The sequence below is a fragment of the Pelophylax lessonae genome (genome assembly GCF_965119305.1).
Source record: "Pelophylax lessonae genome assembly, chromosome: 3".
Taxonomy (NCBI): Eukaryota; Metazoa; Chordata; class Amphibia; order Anura; family Ranidae; genus Pelophylax; species Pelophylax lessonae.
Window position 1 is genome coordinate 644,396,982 of NC_138770.1, and position 7,740 is coordinate 644,404,721.

Genomic DNA, 7,740 nt, shown 5'->3' on the forward strand with positions numbered 1-7,740 from the left:
TGATCCTAATTTGGTCCCACTGTAGTGTCAAATGAATAAAGAGATAGGGATTAGAAAAGGAAGTCGTTAAACCCCCCAGCAAGACATGTGAACACTCACCGTCTTTTTTGCGGACAAGGGGACAGACGCTTATCAAATGATCCGAGGAGGCGCAGTACATGCAGAGGTTTTCGGATCTTCTCCTGGCTCGTTCAGTAGTCGATAAAGGTGGGCGTATCGTTCCTACCTCCATAGGAGTAGGGTCAACGGGCGAAACCCGAGAAGGACTGGACAATGGAATTCCCATCTTCTCAGCCTTTCTTTCTCGCAGTCGCCTGTCAATATTGATGCTGAGCTGCATTAAGGCATCCAAAGTGCCAGGTAAATCCGCTCGGGCGAGTCTGAACTGAGTTCGCAGAGATGCATCATTCCACCCAGAATCAAGGGTCCATCTTTTGAACTCTGCTATGAAGTCTTCAACAGGTCTCCTTCCTTGTTTTAAAGCCCTCAATTGGCTATCAGCAGTACTCTGCCTATTGGGGTCTTCATATAAGCTAGCGAGTTCCGCTATGAACAAAGGATAGGAGTTGAGAAGAGGGTCCTCTTTCTCAAAGAGAGAGTCTGCCCAAGCCCGTGGATCACCCGATAAATATGAAATAGTAGTACAGACTTTAATTTGGTCTGTAGTATAAGTACGAGGTTTTAAATTAAAAAGCAATTGACATGCGTTTTTAAATTCACTAAATTTTTTCCGATCACCTGTAAACACTAGAGGAGGGTTTATTTTAGGCTCACGAGGTTGAGCAGCAGTGAGTTGTGAAACACAGGCTATCTGCTGTCTTAAAGTCTGATTTTCATTTTTTACTTCAGTAAGAGCAAGGATTAATGCATCTACCTTTTGTCTTAATTGTATCACTTGAGTGGCTAATTCTGCTGAATCAATTTTTTAAAGGTTCGTTCAATCTGTAACGCTCTAGCGTTTTTTTTTTTGAGAGTTGGATTTGCAGCTGCAGAATCTCCACTCAGTAGTCGTGTAGAGAGGTGTTGAATCACCATGTCCAACTCTCCAGACTCATCATTGTGGCCAGCCTGCTTCAGCATACAATATACATACACTCAATAAGATGTTCCTGGAGTGATAGGTTGTATATGATAGTATAGAGGTGATGTGCTGAAAGGACAGGCGTGAGTTGTGATAGCAATGATGAGTACTCAATAGTAATGTTCAGGAGAGTAGTAGATGATGGTAGATAGGTTAGCAATCATGTGCAATAACAGGTGGTAGGGGACAGCAGATGGAGTGTACAAGAGAGGCTAACTTAGTGCAAGGATATAGATGGTAGTAGACTCGAGAGCTAGCAATCTATGTAACAGTGCAGATGATATAAATAGTAATGCATAGATAGTAACAGTCCTTAGTATGCAGAAGTAGATAGTGTAAGTTTGATAGGAAGGAATCCCCTGTGGGGTACTTATCACTAGTTAGATTAGTAAGCTGAAGGGTCCGGTAATGAGTGAATGATCGGGTAGCGAGATACGGGATCAATAGCGAGGTTCCGGTCTATCCAGGTATGGCAATAGCTGGAGGCTCCGGCAGCGTAAGACAAGGCTGTATACCATGCAGTTTGAACGAACAATTTGTGAGAGAGAAGCCGGCGATTGAAATAGCCGCTCAGAGTGGCGCTTAGTGATGACGTCATGCGGCTTAAAGGTATATGCGTTCCACCTAGCTGAAAAGGTGGGACGCAATATGAAGAAGCAAATGACCTATAAGGGTACCGAAGGTACCAGAATCTTACAGTGGTCCATCCTCAAGACCCAGTAACCCAGTGGATGCTCAGCTGGAAAGGTCTGCAAGTCTGCTATTGTGCTTAGATAATCATGCATCTTATGATGGAGACGCTGCCGATGGTGCTGCTGAGGACTAAAGAACTGTTTAAAGACATCGGTCAGCCAGCCGCCTTCTCTATCGCTCCTCCTTTGGCTGAACGATGCCTCTGAAACACGTCCAGAGAATGTTGACCTCCCAGAGTACTCTGGGTCACAAAGGAAGATATTGTCAGCAGGAGCAACCTCTCCCCAACCACGTACAACTCCTGGGGTTTCTGGGGAATCAAAACCATCCCTTGAAGACTGCTGTATGCTATTCTCTATATCCATGCTGCCGAAATCCTCCTACTCCTCCTCTTCCTTCTGTGTGTTTTGTGGCCCTGCAGGAATGATATCTGCATAAAGGGGGCCTTGCGTGGAAAGGAAGTTCTCCTCTTCCTCCCGCTGTTTTGCCTCAAGTGCCCTGTCCCTGGCCACAGACTTTTCTGGCCTGCCTCAAGAGATCTTGAAAGCCCAGGTATATGCTCAAGAAATGCTGCACCGCCAGATTCAGAACATGTGCCAAGCATGGAACATGTGTCAAGTGTCCCTGTTGGAGGGCAGAGAGAAGGTTGGTGCCATTGTTGCATACAACCATTCCTGGCTCAAGCTGTCGTGGTGTCAGCCATCTCTGAGCCTGCCCCTGCAAAGCTGACAGAATCTCTGCACCAGTGTGACTCCTATCCCAGACAGACCAACTGAAGCACAGCATGGCATCTTTTAGCCTGACTGCTTGCGTAGCACCTTGAACGCTTAGGGAGCACTGCTGCTTCAGAGGACAATTGAGCAGAAGAGGACATGGAGGAGGAGGAGGAGGTGGTGGAGTAGCCAGATGTGGCAGAACCAGTACCAGCTTTTTGGAGGAATGGTGGCAAAACAAGCTGCAACACTGAACCCTGTCCTGCATCCTTTTCAGCTGCCAGCAGATTTACCCAGTGCGCCGTGAAAGAAATGCAACGTCCCTGTCCATGCCTGCTGGACCATGAGTCAGCAATAATGTGCACCTTCCTGCTGATCCAATGAGGCCAAAACACTACCTTCCATGAAGCACAATTCCAGCCGTTTTGCTGGATATGGGTCCCCCTGGGTTACCGCTAGCAACAACAGCACATTTAAGCATGTTTCTCCAAGTGTGAGCACTGAGACAATGAACAGTCCAGTATCTTTTGGGTTTTGATTTATTTAGGAACTCGGATGGGAGAAGGGATGAATGGGATACTCCTTTACTCAACTATGCACAATTTGGCGGAGACACTTGAAAAATGCTGCTTGGCGCTGGCTGAATGCCCGCCAACACTGACTTGACGCTGGTTAACGTTGGCCAGATGCCGGTTAATGCTGAACTATTCTTGCAAATGTTCTTAACTAAGGAATCCTCTCTTAGCTGCCTTAGGTACTCCTTCCTGAGGTAGCTACTTGTATACACTAATGAACGCTTCAGGACCCACACTGGTGCCCCCTTTCACTCCCTTATCTTCAGGGCTTAACATTGGCACCCCCTTTCTATGCCACTACTACTGGTTAGCTGGCTCCTGGATCCCTTTGACCTGCTGGAGTGGCCCCCTCTCCTAGGCAGACCCCTGGGCAGTTTTCGAGTACACACAACACTAATTTTCCTGGAAACTTCTGCCCAGCAGCTTCACTCCATCAACGACACTCTGGATCCTTTCCTGCAGCCCAGTTCAACCTCCGGGCCTCTAGGCCGACTGCCTAGGACACCCATCGCTTCCTCTGAAGGGAGGAGAGACAGCCATCAGCCTCCTCCCGGGACTCTGCTTCCCGCCAAAGACACTCTGTCACATGCTCCCCTCAGGTTTATACCCAATCCCAGGGTGCACTGCGGCAAACTCCACCCACTGGGACAGCTATAAACCATGGTGTGCTATTGGCCAGGTTTCCTCCACCGTGGGGAGATGCCCCAGACTCAACAGACCACACCTGGAAACATATGACAGCCTAGTTAACTGATCAGGCCCCCCTGATAAGCAGGCAAGGCCACATCTATGCTTTTCCTAGCACCTACCTAGGTGGGTGCTACATTCCACATGACGGTAAAGAGCCGGAATGGCCTTACTTGAAAAGAAATGCCTTTTTGGGACCTGCCACTGTGGTGCAGCACATTCCACAAATTTGCAAAAGGAAGCAGAGTCTACCAGATGAAAAGGCAGCAACTGTAATGCTAGCAATTTGGCCAAGATAGCATTAAGACGCTGAGCATGTGGATGGCTGGGACAGTATTTCTTTCTACTGTTCAAAAAATGGGGTAGTGAAATTTGCCTGCTGCTCAAATCAAGCGGTGGTGTACTGCTAGCAGATTGGGTGCAAGTCTCTGGGGAACTCATTACTATACCATCATCCCTCTCAATGCTGGTATTTGAGAAGGCATGAGGTCTAGTAGGGTTAGAGATCACAGATGAGGAGCAAGGTGATGTATGCTTGTTTTGATCTGGTGCCTCTTTCAGGTGCTGTTGCCAATGGACTGCATGGCAGGTCGTCATATGCCTTGTCAAGCATGTGGTGCCCAAGCGGCTGGTGTTCTGGCCACCCTTGATTTGCTTTAAACAGATGTTGCAAACAGCAACGCTGCGGTCTACTGCACATGTGCTGAAAAAAGCCCACACTAATGAACTTTTGTGAGTCTGCAATGAGTTTGCAGCACCCCTGCATCTGTAGGTTGGCTACTGCTATGGCGGCCCCTGGAGCACATCCTGCCTCATTGGAGTTGTGGGTCCTCCTCATCCCCCCCCCTCCTCTTCTATCCTGCCAGGCACCCAAGTACAGTCAGTGACCTCATTATCCCCTCCCTCTTCGTCACTGGAGCAAACTTGGCAATATCCTTCAGCTGTGGCAACATGACTGCTGGTTTCTTGTCCGTCATTGTCACCCCCTCTCTCTAGGCTCACGTTATTCCCTTCATCAACCTGGGAACCAACACCACAGCTTTCAAATTGCTGTGCATCCTCCAGCAGCATGTCACTGACAACATGATCGAATAGTTCTGGTGACTCCTCCGTGCATGATGGTGGGGCGTCAGAAGGAGTAGCTGGGGAGAAGGAGCCTGTGGAACGGGCTGCTTTGGCAGCTGTGGTGGAAGGCAAACTACTGTGAGCGAGGGTGTCAGAGGACGAGGAGGATGAGGACGGCTTATTGATCCACTCCACCAACTCTTCCACATGTTGTGGCTGAATAGCATGGGCAGCACCAGAAATAAAAGACGGGCGTGTCCCTCCTGCAGAGGATGCACTATGACAACCACTTTTCACAATGGACACAGAGGCTGCTTACCCTCTTTTCTTGGCCTGTGAGTGTCGCCCTTTCCTTGTCTGCCTTTCGGACATGATGTTTAAACAGATCAATATAGGGTATACGCAACTGACCAATAGATACTCAATGACCTGATATGATGTAATCAATAACTTTATAGATGAGCTGTGCTGCCTATAGGATGTACGCAAATTACCATTTACCAATACTCTCACTGATATGATGTAATCAATAGCCCTATAGATGAGCTGTGCTGCTTATAGATGTACGCAAGTGACCGATTACCAATACTCTTACTGATACGATGTAATCAATAGTCGTATAGAGGAGCTGTGCTGCTTATAGGATGTACGCAAGTGACCGATTACCAATACTCTCACTGATATGATGTAATTAATAGCCCTATAGATGAGCTGTGCTGCTTATAGATGTATGCAAGTGACCGATTACCAATACTCTCACTGATATGATGTAATCAATAGCCCTAAAGATGAGAAATCTCTCTCCCTCCCTGCTAGGAATGTCTCACTGGCACTGCACTGTCTGACAAACTGCAAAGAAACGATTCTCTCCCTGCCTCAAACACGTGCCTGGCCTTCCCTAAACTGCTAGGAATGTCTCTCTGCACTGTCTGACAAACTCCAAAAAAAACTACTCTCTCCCTGCCTTCAAATGCATTCCTTTCCCTGTCTCCTCGCCCGCACAATCACACTACACGCTGCGGCTGCGCGGGCAGCCTTTATGCAGTGTGGGGTGTGTATTTGGCCCCTGAGCCATGATTGCCTAAAGGCAGCCTGCCTTTAGTCCAATCATGGCCAAGATCATTTGATTGGCAAAAGCATAAGGTCAGGGTGCATGCTTTGGCCAAGTGCATTATGGGATCTCAAATTTCCTGCGAAGAAGCACATTTGATCGTCATTCGATGAACGATCGAACGACCAATGTTCGAGTTGAAGTTAGCTTTGACTGAAACTCGAAGCTCATGCCTATCCAGACATACTGATGCACATAACCTTATGCTGACCACACATTAAGTGACTGTACATTTTACTTTGGATATACCAACAACTGCATTGTGCAAGACTGATTTGATACAAATTGAATGGATAGTTCTTCTATAGTATTTCAATAGCAGATTCAGTAGACTGCAGTAGGGTTGCAGAGTGTATGGTGAGCTTACAATGCACCCATTTGTAGCTGTGGGGGCTCAGATTGCTGGAATGCTTAAAAATAGCAGGTTTTGGGGCTTTCTGGTAGTGGGAAGTGTTGTCCCTCCCCTTTGTAGGTTTCTGTTGGTCAATACTATAAGAGGACTTACTGTACTGGTAGCCCACTATAGGCTTGCACTATAGACCTCTGGCTCAGTAAAAAGGACTACCAAGCCACCAATTGATTTGAATTCAGCAGAAGGATGTATTTATAGGAGAAGGGATGACAATTGAACCCAACATACCAAAAGGTACTGTTATCCTTTAACCTTTTCGCTGCCACCGACGTAAGGCATACGGTGGAACAGAACCACTTCCAGATGGCCAAGTCAGTTGACTGCTCTGCCATAAGCTCATAGTCACTTTAGTTCCTGTCTCTTATTAAGCTAATGTAAGCCCAGTGCTGATGGAGAGGGAAAAAAAAGAACATCCTCAAGTGCCCAATGTCTTCCTCCTCAATGTCATCAGTTGTTAGAATGCCAGGGGCTGGTCTACTCCGTGCCTGTGGTTGTAATGTTGAAAAAAACCTTTGGTTTTGTGTAACAGAAAAAGACAGGCTTATTCCACCCTCTGGCTTGTTGACAATTTATGGCAATTCTTTAGGCATTTTGCCAAGGCACCCAAAAAGGACCCAGAAGGTGCCCCCTAGTTGCCTTGGCACCCTGGTTGAAAACATCCAGCAACCACATTTCCCTGCAATGAATGGGTGAATGAAATGGGCACCAGTATCCAAAGCTTTAGTAGTAAACCTATTTCTGGGATTAGTAGTATGAGGCTGGGTACTGTAACAGAGATCCCAAAACTGTTAATACAGGAAGCTGCAAAGTGCGAACTAATTGAGGCAAGGCTTGCGAATGTGCAGCTTATTCTAGTATTTTCTTTTATTTTGAAATGAAAGCACTATTTTGTACAAAATCAGTTCTACAAAATCAAGGTTTAAAAGTTCTCTAAACATACCTCAATGTTTTATATTTTAAAGAGATGAGTGAATGGAGCAAGGCACTTTCTTTGACCCGCATTGCACACTGGTGCCACTCACACCAAAGTTTATTCAGCCAGCACAAACATCGTCCTTCCCTACAGACTGCCCCGCTAATGCATTTTACCCTTACAGGCTTAATCAATGGTCTCTACAGTCAAAGCATTTGTTACCCCAACACTTAATATTCCTGATATGTGTCTACTGTACCATGTACTTGTATGAGAAAGTATCCTGGCTCTCCTTGTATTGCTTTCTTTGTGTAAAATCCCTGGTGTTCCTGCGAGTCCCCCTGCTTTTCTATTAAAAACTGACCACACTAAGCAGGGAACTCCGTGTACTCTCCTCCAATGATCAGATATCCTGACATGCTCCCCCACTACACCACCATCCATTGGGAAGCTCAGTCTGCTGCTGCTTCTCCCCCCCCCCCCTCTCCCT